At 43.0% G+C, this 19,647-nt stretch overlaps 1 pseudogene; it reads left to right on the top strand.

Moving 5' to 3' along the window:
• Nucleotides 1–1,233: 1,233 nt before the first annotated feature.
• LOC135252667 (serine/threonine-protein kinase PAK 5-like) lies at nt 1,234–18,580 on the top strand (annotated as a pseudogene).
• The last annotated feature ends 1,067 nt before the right edge of the window (nt 18,581–19,647 follow it).

The raw sequence follows: 19,647 nt of genomic DNA, 5'->3' as shown, positions 1-19,647 counted from the left end.
AGCTGATTGTAGGTTCAAGAGCAGGTGTATCTGTCATAAAGCATGTGTTTAATTACATACTTGCCTGGTTACATACATCGTCAAGGCTCAAGCCTGGTCATACTTATCTGTACAGTGAGCACACCGCATCCACCGTGCCTTAAACAAATGTATATATACCATACCTGTTTGCACATTATACATAATCTGTACAATGGGATATCTACAGAAATGATTAAGCTTAAATAGGGGCTGCTGCCTAAAAGTACATTGGCCACAGCCCCATCTTGTCATCTCTTCCACTGTCTGGATCTACACTTGCTTACAACAGGGAGAGAGGGTGAGTTTCCACAGCACAGAATCTGTTTTCTTTTAACTTTTCTGGTTGCTTGTCCAACATAATGGTCAAACATGTGCAAGAGCATCCCACAAAAACAGACCAACAGCAACATTTATGTCCGTGATGAAATGAGCAACATTTGACATCTTCACCATATGTGGCTTTACAAGCATTTACAGCATACCGCTTTAATGTTTTCCCAAAATGCATTCAGGAGAGCTGTGCAGTGGCTGCTGGCTTCCTTGACGCAGATGCGCTTTAGAAATCCACTTTAAAAATCATTTAGAGTACAGTATCACTACACAAAGACCCCCCTGCAACCATTTTTGGGATAAACCATTTTTCACAAGAATGGTGAAACCACAAACACTGAGGTCCTTTAGAAATCCACTTTACAAATCACTGAGAGTACAGAATAATTACACAAAGACCCGCCTACAACCATTTTTGGGATAAACCATTTTTCACAAGAATGGTGAAATCACAAACACTAAGGTCCTACAAAAGTACGCCAAAAAGGAAGCATAAAAAAAGAAAAAAATAGGTCACAGTGCCTGAGGTGACTCATCCTCCAATTATGCTGCTCCATAGATGGAAGTTAATAGACCATAAGTTCAACATTATTCGAATTCCATCAGCCGAGATATTTCATGTCAGTCTGAATTCCAACTGTAGTGATATTACAGACGGAAAGGTGTCGCAATTATGTAAATACACACATCAATCAGTTTAATTCAGTCGGATTTGTGATTGTATGGGAGTCAATATGTCAGTCATATAAATACATATTTATATACCCTTTGTTGCGGCTACTGTATCGAAGCTACAATTATTATATCGAGAAGGGAGTGGCTGCCACACCTGGCATATTGGTTTTATAATTCATAGACTAACCTTTGATCATCCATGTGCCCGACCTCCAGTCGGTGTAGTCAGCCGCCCCCTTCCGCTCGCGGTCCTCTCATCTCAGGTGTTCCAGTCCTCCTGCACCCCCCAACCCACAGAGGTTCGGCTCCGCAGCATCCCGGATGTACCACGCTGTCCTCAGACCAGCCAGCACATCGCGGCTAGTCTAATGCACATTGCACGGGAAACATGGCGCTGGCGGGAGCAGAACGGTATCCACAATAATCATACAGACACAGTAAGCACACAGCAACGAACGGGATATGTGACGATCCGTGCAAGACAGCGGGTATGTCCATTGCTTTGCCGAATGCCATTGCCAATGACATGCCAGTTTTGTTATCAATTTTTCCTTATCGATGCGTGATATTGAAACATTCTTCTTATGTTCGTGAGCTCAGATGACATTATTGCCTCTGACAGCACACGGCTGTTCGCTCGCACATACGTCTGTAAAAAAAAAAAGTAATTTATTAATAAAACCATTTGGCATCGTATTTTATGGGTATTGGACGTCCTTGGCATTGGCAGATTCTTACGATTGCTCGGTCAGTGGAAATATCTAGCGGAATGTGTTTATTTAATTCAGAAATGCATCTTGCATGCTCGTGGTCACGGTGTACATTTTTAAGAGCAGTATTTGTCTTTTTGATTGATTTAATATTTTATTTTAGTTATATATCGTAGAAATGACATCTGAACATTTGATGAAACACTGAGCGATTAAGCAGAAAACGAGGCAGAATTTTACAGATTAACAGTCTAGTGCATAGCCTATAAGGAGATGCACAAGTAAACCATGGTCCAGTATAGATTTGTTTTTCTTTAAAAACCAATCGAGTGTAACGCCTTAGCAGCATACTGTAATATCAGCTGTAGTGGATGTTCCTAAGCGAAGAGTGCATATTCAGTACACAGAGCAGTAGCAGCATTTAAGAGACATGGGGACAATGCTTGTAGAGAGACCTTGTTTGCAAATGATAAATAAAAAAAGAACACAAACTCAAAAGAGTGGTATTCTGACCTTTGCTTATACAGATCATTTGAGACCAGTGTGTGTGTGCGTGCGTGCATGCGTGCATGCGTGTGTGTGTGTGTGTGCATGCATTTGCGTATGTGTGTGTGCATGCATGTGTATGTGTGTGTGTGCGTGCATGCATGTGTATGTATGTGTGTGCTGTCTTGGCTTGTTGCCATTGTCTTTGCCTTTGATCTCTTTATTTTCTAGAAGTGTTTTAGAGCCAGTAACCAAGTGTCCACACTTTCAGCACAAGTTACCCTCAGTGGTTTCTATCAACTAGTCAGTTGAAAAGGAATTATTTGACGCAGAGCACATTGTCTGAGAACTGACTCAATGGAGCAGGAAGTCCTAAATTAATATAGGATGCTCATTCTGTATAGCATGTGTATTTGCTTCTGATTTAATCTGTCCACAAAGGGTAAAACTTAGGGGGGGGGGGGGGGGTGAGTTAACTTAGAACAATTATCAGCGCCTTACACTTCAGAAATTGCAGTTACAGCTGTGCATCGTGAGGCCCCAGGACCAGGTGTGACAGCCTCTGAGCTATACTAAGACATTCTATATTCCTCTGGCTGGCATATACAACGTTATGCCTGGTGGAACATATACGATTACATAAGAGGTTTCTTGATTTTTAATCAGATGGCCCTCACAAATAAATCACCATGTGGCTGAGGACTTCCATAGCTGTAAAACTGCTAATGTTTCACACCTTTATCCAACACCCACTGGAGTCTGCAATTCACAGTATTACATGGACGCATGTTCAGATTGGGACGTCACTCTGTCTTGGATCTATAACACATGCAGCTATTCACTGTAGTACAACACGTACCTATTTAGGATCTGCCATTGTTGCATGATAATGTAATAAATCTGATAAAACACTGAGGTCCGTCCTCATACTCTTCTCTGGAAAAGCATTATTGATTTAGTATGATACGCACTTAATATACAGTATACTCCTTGAAGGCCTTGCGAATGGCTCTAGATATGAGCATCTGTTAAATTATTTAACCTAATAAAAAAAAAAATGTGTAGGTAGCACAGATGGCCTACCTGCAGCATGACTGACTGGAAGCATGTGACTAATGGTGGTGACGGTCACTAAGACCTGCAGCCCAGCGGAGCGATTGTGTTTTCTCACTTATGCGTCTCCATTGGCGCGGTCTGAATAGAGAGGAGAGGCTGTGTTCCACAGAGGCAGTGTGGTGAGCGGAGAGGCTTTGATGTCTCACCTGTGCAGTGTGTAGACAGGGTGACCTCAAAGGCCCGTGACATCACCAGCTCGCTTTCACAATGCCTCGGGGGCTTTCGAGCATTGTGTGCTGGGTTCAAAAATAGGACTGTTTTGATTTCTCTGCTGTCGAGGTTCTGTTTAAAATTGTGTTTGTGGTTTTGTGCAGTATTTATACTCTGTGCCTTGATCTGGCATTATGGTATCTGCTTTGGAGTACAGCCTTCCAAAACTGCAAGTTAAAATGTAGCACCTAGGAAAAAAGTGAAGAGGTCTGGGAACAGATTTGTGTGACTAAAACCCTGGAAAAGAGCTTGGTTGGTTGAACTGAATGAGGCATGAGGCATTCGCAAATTTGTCATTGGCACATTGTTCACTTAGCATTCATATTGTGTTACATAGCCACTGTATTGCAGTCTGTAGTGGGTGTTGAATGAAAAGATTCACATGTTAACCATTTTATTTAGGCAGTGGTCTCCACTCTTCAAGTGCTAGATGTTCACACAAGAGTGTAGATGGGACGGACATCTTCCAACTTATTGTTTAACTTTCTCATGACTTTTTTGTTGCAAAAAGCTACTTCACTGGCTGCAAAATGGGGGCTGTGTGAATTACTTTTTATGAGTTGTTCATAATTATTTGTTGGTTTTTAGGACGCTGGTGGGAAGATATACTGTATGCCTTAATTGATTTGGGACAAAGAGGGCTTTCTTATTTTTGACATGGTTCAACTTCATGAGGATTTTATTATGTCTATTTCTTCTTCACAGAAGTATAATTACTTGGAGGGTCTTGTTACTATAGAAGTGCTATATCCGCTCAGCAGGCAAACTCTGAGTGTATTTTTGTGCTTTGAGCAACAGAGTAGCATGCTAGATCCTGTGGAATCAATGAAACAAGATCTTCCTCTTTCATCTCTGGGAGGAAAGGCCTGGGCATCCCCTGCCATGTAATCTCATTATGTTCAAATCTCTCCCCTGTCCTATAACTAGTCTCTTCACACCCAGACTGTGTAATCACTGTTCACATCCCTACCCTGTTCTGTTATTTCACTCTGTTTGCATGCTTGTTTGCAGGAGCCATATTTTTGAACTGCTTCTTATCACACTGCAGTTCACAAATCAGGCTCCTGAAAACAAGGCTAATCGACCAGCGGGGGTCACTGGTGAGCGACAAAGCACTATCATCCCCAGAACCAATTGTGCATCGCCCTGTGGGGCTGCGGGCCACAGTCTGCTCTAGCATGCTCCAGATTTGCTATCAGAGTGGGGCGCATCCATGCGCTAGAACAATGCCTTAACAGGATGAGTCTCCCAGCAGCCCCGTAACCTCTATATAAATGAACCATTTCCCATATAGCACATTGAATGAAAGAATTTGTTGATCTGACTGAATAAAAGTCCTCATACATGAATATGGGATTATTTATTGTGTGCATAGCTATTTCTTACTTAATGTTTCCTTAAGAGGGTTGATCATCCCACAATAGACATTAAAAGTGTCTAAGAACAATTAAGAGCTCGTTAAAATTCAGGGGTTGCAACTGTAGCTGGAACGTGAGCGAGCATACCCTGTTCTAAATAAATGAGGTGTCAAAGCCGTGTTAATTAAAGACAGAAGGAAACTGTGGATGCAGTTTATCAGTGCCAGTTCTCCATTTCCCAGATAGCATTTCAGGGAATCGGGCCCTGCTTGTGATAATTCCGTGTCAAAACGTTAGCTTGTCTTTTTTTCGTGTTGTTGAACTGTAGAACTGCGGCTGCCATTTTCTCCAGCATTCTACCGCAGCAGTGGGCTAAACATGGTAAAGTTTGTTCAGTATTAATCGATGCTGAAGCGCCTGAGAGAAAAAATGTATTTATAAGATCCGGTGGCCAGTTCTGTTGCGTAAGCATGCAGTTTACTGTAGAACACAAACGCCCAGTTCTGTGCTGTTTGAAAAGGAAATAGGCACAGTTTAGTGGCTGCCAAAGTCTGCTAACACCACCCACTCTTTGTATTCCTCATAGCTTTCAGAAGATGGGGAACATTAAAAAAAAAAAAATTAAAAAAAAAACGTCACCCAGCTCCACCACCAGCCATCTCCTAATTCACATTTTTGTCCCCACAGTGTCTCATGACCCAAATCCCACAATATGACCCAAATCCCACAAACTCACAAAACCCAAGCCCCAGCCCTCAAACCCCACCTACACTCGCGTGGTCCTACCATCAGTCCTCGCACACCACCCACCACAAACACCCTTAACCCACCCAGAACACCCTACAGACAATCTAAATACACCCCCCCCCCCCCTCGCACACAAACACACGGGCAGGTTCGAAAAGAAGAAAAAATGTTTTAATATTCTGTGAACATGGATTAAATGAATTCATCTTTAGGCATTATGGGTTGCTTCAGTATGGGCACAAGATTCATCTTTTCTTTCCAGAATAAGTTAATGTAACACCACAACTAGCTGGACAGTAAATCAGTTATGTTGCTTTTCAATCTTGAATAACACCAAAAGGAAGAACATTGTAGCAGGATATTCTGTATCACCAAGAGGCCAATATGCTAATGGCTAATGTTACACAGTGGCAAGGGAGGACCAGAGTTCTGTTCCCATGCCCATTAATAAGCTGTTCACCTCCTCAAAAATACACAGCTCACCACACATAATAGGCCTATATCCTCCTAAGACCCGGCAATTCATTTCTGTCCCCTATTAGGGGACACAGGTCTTAATCTCAAGAACAATATACGGTATTCTACTATGATGAAACCTACAGTACTTTTTGAAAATATTTTCACTGCAACTGTTATTGTCATCCAAGACACTTGTATTATGTGAAAAATTATAGTACTTAAATGTATTCTCTGCCAGGTCTCAGGATATAAAGAGTTGTTTGCTATTGCTACGTTAAACCATAACATTAGCTTCTTCCACTTCTTACTGGTATCTGAGCTGCAGTAATACATAGATTGATTTTAGATTAAAATACGAGTTATTGTATCAGGGAGCTACCATTTGTGTTGTTCAGCAGGTGTAAAACACACATTTGGAGGGTTAATTACAGTGTCAGGGCACATTAATACACGGGCAGTGTGTCTGTAGCTGAACTTACTCGGTAATGTGGCGTGCTGCTGTGTTCTCGCTCGCAGCGTTTGTGGACATGTTTGGGAAGAGGAAGAAGCAGCTGGAGATCTCTGAGCCGTCGAACTTTGAGCACCGCGTCCACACGGGCTTCGACCCCGAGGAGCAGACTTTCACCGGACTGCCGCAGCAATGGCAGAGCCTGCTGGACGACACCGCCAACCGGCCCAAGCCTGTGGTGGACCTGACTTTCGTCACACCTGTGCAGCTGTCCCCTGTGAAGGTACATATCACACCTGTACAGTTGTCCCCTGTGAAGGTACACATATCACACCTGTACAGCTGTCCCCTGTGAAGGTACACATATCACACCTGTACAGCTGTCTGTACCCTATGAAGGTACACACATCACGTCTGTACAGTTGTCCCCTGTGAAGGTACACATATCACACCTGTACAGCTGTCCCCTGTGAAGGTACACATATCACACCTGTACAGCTGTCTGTACCCTATGAAGGTACACACATCACACTGTACAGCTGTCCCCTGTGAAGGTACACATCACACCTGTACTGCTGTCCCCTTGAAGGTACACACATCACATCTGTACAACTGTCCCCTGTGAAGGTACACATCACACCTGTTCAGCTGTCCCCTATGAAGGTACACACATTACACCTGTACAGCTGTACCCTATGAAGGTACACACATTACACCTATACACCTGTCTATCCCTTATGAAGGTACACAAATCACACCTGTACAACTGTCTATCACCTATGAAGGTACACAAATCACACCTATGCAGCTATCTGTCCCCTATGAAGGTACAAACATCACACCTGTTCAGCTGTCCGCTGTGAAGGTACACACATCACACCTGTACAGCTGTACCCTATGAAGGTAAACACGTCACGCCTGTGCAGCTGCCTGTGCCTATGAAGAGATGCATGAGTAGCGCATGTGAAGGGACATTATGTATGGGGCAGACCAGGGTCAAATACGTATTTGTTTTTGGATTCAAAAACTTTTCTGTGCTCTATTGATCATGCCTGGTGTAATTGATCCTGCCAATATGACCAGAAGGCGGGATTTTCACTTTTTGAGAGTATTTCATTTGTTCCAATACACCAGACAAGATCAGTAAAGTGTAAAAAAGTATTTTAATCCAAAACAAATACGTATTTGACCCAGGTCTGGTATGGGGTAACCTTAGTGTAACCAAAATGTAGGCAGAGAGTAGACCAATGAGAGGGTTTGATATGGATGTATAGCTGTAGGAAGTGAGGTGGTTGAGAAGGGGGAAGGGGGCAAGTGCAGTGAAATTTAACGGAAATTTCCGTCAATGCTACAGCAGTGGGGATTAACAGAGTGCTACTATACTGCACTCACACATGGTTTTTGCCATCTGTCTTTGTTATTTAAAGTCTCAGTAACTTGATCATTGAGCAGACTCACTGACTGATTGAAAATGTATTTAACTGAGAGAACGAGAGAACTGCCTGAAATAGTGCAGAACATAATTTGCTTTCATAAAAGTCAATCAGTACAAACAGTACAAACCCCTTTAGCCTATTTTTTGCCTTTCAAGTGTGATATTTTGTTTTAAATTCACTTCGCACCATTTATATGTTGATTTGATTATGCACCAGGAGTTTATCTCCCTGAATGCAATGTTGGCTTTGCATATCTACAATTTACATTCATATGAAATGTATTTCCTCTAATGCCCACCCGATGGCAGGATAGGGCAGTTTGTCGAGTGGTTAGCTCACGCGTGCGTGATTATACTATTGTTGCAGCATAGAGTTTTATTGTGGCGTATATGTTTTATAGGTTTTACAGCCAGACTATTTCAATCCTATCTCTCCCCCTCTTGCTCTCTCTTGGATACCACGGATGGATTTTTCTCAAGGAAGACCCGTCGGAGCTTATCGGCACAGGCCAGGATTCTGCCGCTGAGGAGTGGAAAGATGGAGGGAAGCATGAGTCTCGAAGGCAGGGAAGGGAGGAGGGAAAGAAGCTGTGCAGAGAACGAGTGCAGAGCGCAGGAAATTGAAGGGGGATAGATGGAGCGATTAACAGAGTGAGTTTGGAGGGCAGGAAGGAAGGGGAAAGGACGGGAGGGCGACGAGCAGAACCGGTGCAGAGGGCAGTGCGAGGAAAGCGAGAGATGGAGGGATGAACGTAAACGAGTGCAGAGGGCAGAAAGGAAGGTGGAGAGATTCGGAGAGATGAGCCAGAAGGAGTGCAGAGGGTAGGGCGAGGAAAGCGAGAGACGGAGGGATGAATGTAAACGAGTGTAGAAGGCAGGAAGGAAGGAAGGAATTATTTGGAGAGATGAGCCCGATCGAGCCTAGAGGGCAGGAATGGGGAGGGAGATAGCGGGGGTGAAAAAAAGAGCGTCCAGGTCAGGAAGAGGACTGGCGGAGGTGGAGGGATGGAGAGAATGAGCATGAGCAGGAAGGGGCTAAGGAGGGAGGGAGGGAGGGAGCTGTAATTCAGACTAATGGCCGCGGCTGTGGGTGACTCTGCCCTGGCTCAGCACTGATTTAGCGTGCGGCTAATCTGGCCAATTTATCTCTCACATCCACCATTTAGCCCCCTTTTTCCCCATTTCCTCTCGGATATTGGACATTTCCCTCCCAACAGCATTCTGTAACGAGCAGTGGCTACTGACCCTGCTTAATTAGATTAATTACAAATTGTTGATGGTGATGTAGGCTGTAATAGCGCTCATTTTTTTGTACCATAAGTGGGTACTTTGGCTCTGGCTTTTTTTTGCATGATAGTGTTTGCCCATTATTTTTCTGCGATGAAAGATTTCTAAATTTGCTGTTTCCTGTAATTGCATATAGAGGGCTCTCCGCAAACATGCCTCCCCTTGTTTTTTTCCAAAAATACAGTGATGTCATTTTGTTTGATAATTTGGGAAACATCATGACTCTTTCTACCCACTCTTTTGGATTACGGGCAACAGTGATTTAGGGTTTATTTTAGCCACATTGAAGCTGATGTGTTTGTTGTTTTCCAGGAAATACACCCACACCTCTGTTATAAGTAATGCTGGTTATAAGCAATTCTGAAACTCTTTCTTTTTTCTGTGGCTGTGTTGCAGGCCATTGTGCAGGGCGGCAAACTGAAGAAGGACGCCACTCTCAACGGGCTGATGGAAGAGTTTGACAGCGTTTCGGTTAGCCCCTCCCCCCAGCACCAGGCTAACCCCGGTCCCGACTCCAGCGTCAAGGAGGAGAATGGGATTCAGGCCTTGCAGCCCTCCCATCTGAGCCACGGGGTGGGAGGGATCGAGGGTGGGGAAAGGGGCGGTGCCAGGGGCGGGGCCAGGGGCGGGCCGACTGCAGTGAGGCGCTCCCTGTCCGTCAGGGAGAACGGGTACATGGCAAGGAGCCCGTTTTATCCCGACGCCATGCCGGGAAAACCCAGCCTGGTCAGCACGCAGCACGACTACACCACCATCCTGAGCGCCATGCTGGGGCCGGACACCAGGGGGCGACACCGCGCCTCCACCGGAGGCGGTTTCCGTGACTACGACTACTGGAGGGGCGGACTCGTGCCGGAAAACCACAAAAAGCGGCCAAACTCATCCTACTTCACTGAGGGCAGCCCCAGCCCAACCCCCGCCAACGGTCCCGGTCAGGGTCCGGCCTGCAGGAGTTCGACCAGCCCTGTGCGGTCAGCCCGTACAAATCCACGCCAGAAGGACGGGCATACAGCTCCCACACACACCCCTGCTTCTCTGAAACCATAACCACCCCCTATAGGATGCTCATGGTAACTGCATGCCTTGCCCTCTATAACAGTGATTCCGAAACTCTCTGGGCTCATTACCTGCTTAATGAGTAGTGACTGGTGTGAAGATCTATAGAAAGAATATGCTGTAATAGAGGGTCAATCATTTTTAGTCCACATATAACTCACCAGTGCGTCCCATGGTTTAGGAACCCCTACTCAATCACAGAAAGAATATACTGTAATAGAGGTCATCATTTTAGTCCATATACTCACCAGGCCCCATGTTAGAACCAGATGTTAATTGTGATTGTCTTAGTTCAGTTAGTATCCATTCAGTCGTCTCCAATGTAAAGTTCTGTTATAAGGCCTGTGGAGTCATGCTATAAGACATGTATTTGTAAGCCCTGTCGATTTATAAATAGGGACACCAGCTTATCCAGAGCAGTTTTCTCACTTGCAATTCAGTTATCCCTCAGCGAGTGGTTGATAGAGCCTACCTGTCAATCAATTATGAAGTTGCTCCTCCGCAGTAATCTACATCACTTGCCACTAATTGAGCACAGACAATGATAGACAGCAATGTTCCTGCACTGCTACATGCTGCTTTCAGCACACTGAACTGCAGCATTGCAGCTCACATTTTTATAGCGTTGGGCAGTAAGGTTTTTTAAATTTTTTTATAGGCGATGGGAAATAGATATAGAAAGTGAAATAATATTAGTTGCACAAAAATAGTTTAATAACATTAATCATTGAAATGTATTAGTTTGCAGTAATGTAGGCTTAAATGACGATGTTTGGCGGCGGCAGTGTAGCATAATGGGTAAGGAACTGGCCTTGTAACCTAAAGGGCTGAGGTTTGTGTCCCACATAGAACACTGCCATTGTAGTCTTGAGTGAGATGCATTGAGCAGCCTGCATTGCTTCAGTGTATGTCCAGCTGTATGAATTAATTAATTCATTCATTCATTAATTAATGAAAAAGTAGTGTAAGTTGCTGTGGATAAAAGAGTTAACTGACAGTCATCTCATTTGTCGTTATTTGGCAGTCCTTAGTGAGAATTTGTCCATATGAAGCGATGCATCAATGCAGTTGGCTGGAACATACGAGCATCATTTTGGCTTCTGTGCAGTATGTGCTGAACTCCCTAGTGTCAATGCGGTGCCTTTTTCTTGTGCCAATAATTTTAATGAACTAGTTTAGAAACATGCTGTATCCTGCTTGTTAGACATGTCATGGAGTACAACATTTTGCTTGGACAATGCTTGAAAATCAGTGTGTGTGTGTGTGCTGGTGTTTAACCCCATTCCCTGGTGTTTTTATGTACTTCTCTGGATGTCATATTACATTACATTACAGGCATTTAGCAAACGCTCTTATCCAGAGTGATTTACACAACTTTTTCATGTCATTTACATAGCATCCATTTATACAGCTGGATATATACTGAAACAATGCAGGTGGAGTACCTTGCTGAAGGGTACAACGGCTGTGCCCTACCTGGGAATTGAACCTGTGACCTTTAGGTTACAAGATCAGTTCCTTACCCATTATACTACATATACTGTGTTGTTGTTTACAGTTGTTCTATAGGTGTGTTTGTTGGCGTTCTGTGGTTGCCTGTGTCTGTGCTAACGCCCTCCCCTGTGTGCGTGTTGGTGCAGGGGCGTGACAGCGGCCCGTTTCGGGACGGCAGCGTCGAGTTCTTCCCCCGCGGGTCTTTCAGACTACCTCAGAGCCGCGCCCACCCCGGCGGCTCCAGCGCCCTCCACCCCCCTGCCCTGCTCCACCACAAACCCTCCCCCTACTTGCATCCCCCGTCCCAGCCCAGCCCGTCCTACACCCCGCCAGGGGCGTACTCCCGCCCCCCCACTTCCTACCCTCTGCGGGGGGCGTACCCGCCGCCCAGCTGGGTCTCGGGCTCGGACCGCCAGCCGTCCCACGTGTCCCACGAACAGTTTCGGGCGGCCCTGCAGCTGGTGGTCAGCCCGGGGGACCCGCGGGATTACCTGAGCGACTTTGTCAAGATCGGGGAGGGCTCCACGGGCGTGGTTTCTATCGCCACGGAAACGCACAGCGGGAAGAGGGTGGCGGTCAAGAAGATGGACCTGCGGAAGCAGCAGAGGAGGGAGCTGCTCTTCAATGAGGTCAGAACCGGGTTACCGCTAACACACTGAACCAGAACTGGTTTTCCACCGATTTACCGCTTAGACCCTAGGCCAGAACAGGTTTACCACTCAAACACAGGGCAAGAACCAAATTACCACTAATACACTGGGCCAGAACCAACTTACAGTAACACAGCGAGCCAGAAACTATAACTGAAAAGACATCATCTCTTATCCGATGTACCCTGACACCACATTAAAACCAATTGATCTGCGTGTACAGCAATCCCTCACCAAAATATTGTAAGCCTAAAACCTTATTTTTGCAGATAAACGTCATAAAGATCTAATAATAGCATGGCCAGGCATACTGCAGTGTACCAGGCAGGAGGGTGGTTAGTAACATGGCTCTTCCTTAGCCGTGCTGTTAGTCCACATGCCCACGTCCTGAAGCCAACTTGCACAGCTTCCAATTGGCAGGAGAAGATCTTCTTTTATAATTATTTAATTATTTTAGCAAACGACTTGCTGCAGTGTAAGTGGCCCCCTGATTTCAGTAATTAGCTGAGCTGCAGCAAATCCTTTAGCTTATGTCACTGTCCTCATTGTCAGTGCACTCATAATGTGGTATTTACATGCTCATTTACAATGCTAATTGACGTTTGTTTACAATTTGTACTAACTTTATACATTTATTTATACACCGATTATAAATGGGTCTTCTCTGCCTTCAGAGTGATGACATAGTTTTGTAATATTGAAACTAACACTGACTTTCTCTACTTTTTGCAAGTCCTTCTAAAAAAGTGATTGCAGTTGCGATACAATGTCATAAGCACAATTTCATAAACCTAATAGGAAATTTAGCCCCTCCCCCCAGTTTCTGTTGCATATCTATTCTCCATTTATTGCACATGCATGTTTTAGTCCATGAATATCTTTATTGTTACTTTCTTGTCCTATAAAGGTGGTAATAATGAAAGACTATCATCACAAGAATGTGGTGGACCTGTATGACAGCTACCTAGTTGATGACGAGCTGTGGGTTGTCATGGAGTTCCTGGAGGGCGGAGCCCTGACCGATATCGTCACTCACACCAGGTAGGCCCCCCACTTTTGATGGGTTCATCCTGCCAGACTTGTGTCTACAATCGAAACACACACACAACACATGATTTTTCACAAACATTAACCGATGAACATATAAATAAACTTGATGAACTGTGTTTGTGAAGAAAAATCACTTTTATTTGTAGGTAAATATTACAGCCTATTGAATGTGGGTCTCTGTAAATACACCCTGGGTAAATACATAGTTAAACATGCACTGTACATATACAGAATGCAAATAAACACTGTAAATACACAGTTTAAACATGCACTATACATATACACAATGCAAATAAACACTAAATTCAGTGTTAAAATATACAGTGTACATATACACAGTGTAAATTAACACTGTAAATACACCATCGATAAATGCATAGTTAAACATGCACTGTACATATACACAATGCAAATAAACACTAAATTCAGTGTTAAAATATACAGTGTACATATACACAGTGTAAATTAACACTGTAAATACACCATCGATAAATGCATAGTTAAACATGCACTGTACATATATACAATGCAAATAAACACTGTAAGTACACAGTTTAAACATGCACTGCACATACACAGTGCAAATAAACACTAAATTTGTTGTTAAAATATACATTCTACATATACACAGTGTAAATAAACATTCTACATGTACACAGTGTAAATAAACACTGTAAATTCACTGTTAAAATATACACTGTACATATACACTGTGTAAATAAACACTGTAAGTACACAGTTTAAACATGCACTGTACATATACAGTTTAAATAAACACTATAAATTCACAGTTTAAACATACAGTGTACATATACTGTATATAAACACTGTAAATACATCCTGGGTAAATACACAGTTTTAAACATGCACTGTACATACACAATGTAAATAAGCACTGTAAATACATAGTTAAACTTGCACTGTACGTATAGTGCATATAAACACTGTAGATACAATCTGAGTAAATATACAGTTTAAACATGCACTGTACATATGCACAGTGTAAATAATTGCTCTAAATGCACCATGGGTGAGTACATACTGTAAGTACGCACTTTATAAATGCTTGCTGCGGTGAGTCTTAAGATGCATGCAGTTTCCTCAGCTGGTGGTGAGAATTGGGCTTGTCCTGAGCAGCTTGATAGCAGCCCTTATCTGCTAATTAAAATGCTTGTTTTAATTGGAATCCCAGTCTTAGACAATGATTTACTCGGAGAAGTCCCATCGTGCCTTAGAGCCAAAGCTGATAATGAATGAATCAGTCCCAGCACCTGTGCTCTTTCTCATTGAGACTTAATCAGAAAAGCACGTGCACAGACTATCAGTCTTCAGAATGACAGCCACAGTTCTCAGTTCTCAGAGTGAATAACTTCGTTTGGTAATCACAAAAACAGTACCACAGGAAGATAGTCCGACATCATGCTCTTCCAATAGCCAAGGAAGGAAGTATGTATAAACCAGATGGCTATTATTAACCTGGTTTGGGGGTATTGCTGTTTGCACCTTTTGAACAAGTCAGTCTGCCAGAGCTGGCCCAGTTAACTGTAGGTGCTCTTATTGTGAAGTGGACATGTATAGGAGTAACAACAGTTCAGCCGCAACGCGGTAGGCCTCGCGAGCTAACAGAATGGGACCAGCGAGTGCTGAAGAGTAAACATCTTCTGCCCACAGTTGCAACACCCAGTTCCAGACTGCCTCTGGGAGTAACGTCAGCACAAGAACTGTTCGTCGGGAGATTCATGAAATGGGTTTCCATGGCAGAGTAGCCACACCCAACATCAGTGTCTGACCTCATTAATGCTCCTGTGGCTGAACGGAAGCGAATCCCCACAGCCATGTTGGGGAGACCATATTAATGCCCATGATTTTGGAAGGAGATGTTCAACTAACAGATATGGGTGTGATGTTTGGGTATCCACATACGTTTGGCCATGTAGTGTATATGCTTATCTATAGAATTTGTCTACTGTCTATGGTCAGTTACTTGTGTTAACTGCAACTAACCAATTAAAGCACCAATTAAATTAAACAGCCTCTGCCAATTAAATAAAATTACACGACATACACATGACATATGTTGACGGCTCGGTATTTATACAGTGCATATTTACGTGAGCATATAGTGTATGGTGCACGACACTTATTTATATAGTGTCCATACACACAGCGTTTATGTACAGTATATACTCAGCTTCTGCAAAGCCAAGTGATTAGGAACATAATCCCTCACTGCCTTTTCCCCTTCATCAGGATGAACGAGGAACAGATTGCCACTGTGTGTCTGTCCGTCCTGAGAGCGCTGTCCTACCTCCACACACAGGGAGTGATTCACCGGGACATCAAGAGCGACTCCATCCTCCTCACCAGTGACGGACGGGTGTGACTCCACCCCCTCAAATACACACCCTCATTGACACAACTGAAACATCACTTCTTAAACATTTTACAAATACAGTATTATATTATCACATTTGCTGATGGAATAATCCTTATTTAAAGGTCCATTATCATGTGCATGAAGTATTCTTTTTATTCCTCATTCTGCATTTTGGTTACAAATCTGACAATTTATGATTATCTCACTGTAAGTTATTAAAAGTAAGTTTTTGAAGCTCCATGTTTTTCCGCAGGTCAAGCTGTCGGATTTCGGTTTTTGTGCCCGCGTGTCTGGTGAGGTCCAGAAGAGGCGATCCTTGGTGGGCACGCCGTACTGGATGGCACCTGAGGTCATCTCCAGAGTGCCGTACGGCCCTGAGGTCAGAGGTCATGCTGGCTATAGCAGTATCTGTGCAATTGACAAGCACATTCACACTGCAGATCTGTCCTGCAATGAGCACTGTGCAGATTGGTTAGAAACAGTGTGTCTGGCAAACAACCTGAAAATAAATGAAATATCATGGGAGCTCCTGAAGAGATGGCTGGGCTTGTTAGACCAAAGAGCTATTATAGTTTTTCGGGAAATTTTATTTTCAGATGGACTTACAGTACTTTTCATGTGTAGTGGGTGGCTGTATGTATGCTACTTGTTTAAAATGCAGTGCATTGTACACATTCAGTTGTACATGCCCTCTGTAGACACTGAATACTATTTTTGCTCTTCCATATATATAATCAGTGTTAGAACCAGAAGATTATCTGAAAGGAAATAGGATATAATATCAGAGCCTCTCTTTCCTGCTTCTTGTTGATTCCAGGTGGATATTTGGTCCTTAGGGGTTATGATCATAGAGATGGTGGATGGGGAGCCCCCCTATTTTAATGAGCCCCCCCTACAGGCCATGAGGAGAATCCGGGACAACCTGCCCCCTCGGTTAAAAGATTCCCAAAAGGTAACCAGGGTTTGGCTCTGGTCAGTGTGAATACAGAATGATGATTGGGGAGAGGGGACCATGGTTGGGTTCTAGTTTTGTGGTCACAGTGATTGGTTAAGAGGTAATCAAAGCTAATTGGATTGCATTGGGGTTCGACTGGTTCTGAAATTATTTGTGTGTGAGGTGGCAGCTTGACTTCAGTCACCTGTTTTAACTGTTTATTTATGAATGATAACAGTTACAATTATTATTTATTTATTTTTCTCCAGGTCTCTCCAATACTACGTGCTTTCCTGGATCTTATGCTGGTGAGGGAGCCCTCTCAGCGTGCCACCGCCCACGAGCTCCTACGCCACCCCTTCCTCAAACTCTCCGGCCCCTCCTCCTGCATCCTCCCGCTAATGAGGCATTACCGCTAACTCCATCACCCCAGCAGGGTGCTGCTAGTGAGGGGAGAAACGGGGCTTCGTAGAACCAAAAATGGGTGCAGCTACAGTATCGTACTGTATACCATGAGGGTCTCACCTATGCCAGACATCATCATTGTGATCTTGCTGGCTTGGTTTCAGCTGGTTCATGATTGACAGGTCATTGTAGCTCCACCCATAACGTGTTTCAAACCGCTAGGCGTCACTAGCCTCCCGCATCCTGGGCCTAATGAAGCATCACCGCAAGCGGTGACACCCCAGCAGGGCGGCTCGACCCCCGGGGAAAGGCATGACTCACTGACACCATCACTATTGTACTGTAGTGTAGCTCAGGAAGACAAAAAAAATAATAAAAAAAATAAAAAACACATTCACTTCAACTTCCATTTTTAAAAAACGGGAACACGTGGCCATTCCGTCTCCTTTTGGGACTGGCTGTAGTACTGTAGGTTTAAAAAAAAAAAAAAAGCACTTTGTCGCCTCCCTCTGAATAGTGCAATGTAATCACGATCGGCTGTAATTACTCTGTACAGTTTTGACCGTTTATAGTATTTTATTGTGATATAGGCAAGTATTATATATTTACTTCAAAGAATTTTCATAGTTTTGCAAGAGTTTGTAATCAATTTTCTTAAGAAGAGCTGAATTTGAAGTCTCCAAACCTGGACTGTGACGTTCAAGAGTCGGCATCATCTTTAGAGACTTTTGAATCAGCAGCAAAAAAGATCAATTAAAAAGGGCAACAGAGATTTTGCACTGTTTCAATTTTTTTTACTTTAAACAAGTTTTTTTTTTTTTTTAGTAGCGTTGCCTTTTTTCCCCAGACATCAGCAGAAAATGAGTCATATCACTCAAGCAATATTGACATTTATTATTACATTTGAATTTCGAGTTGGAAGTACACCATGCATATTTAACTTTTGTGTATTTTTCTACAGTTCAATTATAAATTGCAGACATTTTTTAAACTCTTTTGAATAACTTAACAATGTGTATATCATACTCCACAATGACATATAGCAATATTTCAATAGTTTTCAAATAAATATTTCACGTTTACTTTTCCATGCCTGCACATATCATGTCCTGCTGTCCATCCGGACCATGGTTGGGACATCAATGGACTGTGTGGGATGTTTTTCTGATTATAATCCCTACTCAAAGTTCATGTGTCTGTAAATATGAATCTGTTTGGTGCTGTATTACATGGTGAATGACCGCACCTGGGAGGGATATTTACATGTGGTGATATTGTATGTTTGTCTGTAAAGCTGGTTTTCGATAATAAAAAAACCTCTTTATTGTACTAGCCTCATGGTAATTGTGTTTATGACTCATATGTGACTGATGCTCATTGGCCCTCACTTTTTCATGAACTTGTTTTTATCCTCTTATGATTTCTCTCGCCCATGTTGTTCCTTATAAAGTTTGCAAGCAGCAAGCAACCCTGAAAAAACTACTTTGTCAACATACAATAGAACTTTGGTACAACCGGGAAAATGGTGGTTGTTAATCTGGTTGTTCCTAAAAATCATCCACATTTTTGTATTGATAATACAACATTTAATTCAGTGGTGCCCTGGACCCAAGATCTTCATGGCCACTCTCACAATCTGTCTCTCTCTCTCTCACGCTGTTTCTCATTATACGCCTGTTCTCATTCTACCCTATTCAGTAGTGATTCTTTACAGTAAAAAATGAACATTGACCTTGTTTTCAAATGTGATCTTGTCTTCCAGTGTTAATGGTATAAGTGACATGAAACGAAAATTGGTTGGATCATGCACTATTATTCAGAACAAGTGAAGTGTTACAGTGCAAAGAAAAACCTTTTGATCGGCTCAAACAAGTTATTTCCCTCCTTGTCACTCTACCGTAATGGCTCGCATATAATTAGTCTCCTAAGTTTAGCACATTCAGTCACAAGTGTGATCATTTTCGTGCTTGATATTGGGATAAGACATGCCACTAGAGTTGAGGAGCGGGTTGATTTTACCTCCTGCTTACACACTTGATGCTCATGAGAGAAGAAACTGATTTGTGCAATGAGACAATGCAGTCCTGTCACCATTAAAAAGCTAATATCTATATAATCTGTTCTATTTCAGTACAGATAAGGGTGTCACTATCATAAGGCACCTTAAGAATGTGAATACTTCAGAAAGACTACAGACAGCCTAGGTTTAGTCAAAATGAGCATACTGTGCATAAGTCTGCTAATGTTATCATTCTCTCCTATAGCTATTGGAGTATTTTATCAAGGTAATGCTAAATGTAGTACTTTTTAATTACTTGTGGAGCAGGTACCTTTTAAACAGGCATATTGAAATAGAAGAATAGAATAAATATAAAATATTGTTTTTACCATCAAAAAGG

This window comes from Anguilla rostrata, chromosome 1 (assembly GCF_018555375.3).
Source record: "Anguilla rostrata isolate EN2019 chromosome 1, ASM1855537v3, whole genome shotgun sequence".
In the NCBI taxonomy this organism is placed as follows: domain Eukaryota; kingdom Metazoa; phylum Chordata; class Actinopteri; order Anguilliformes; family Anguillidae; genus Anguilla; species Anguilla rostrata.
The sequence above is the reverse complement of the archived record's forward strand: the minus strand, read 5'-3'. Positions and strand labels throughout refer to the sequence as shown.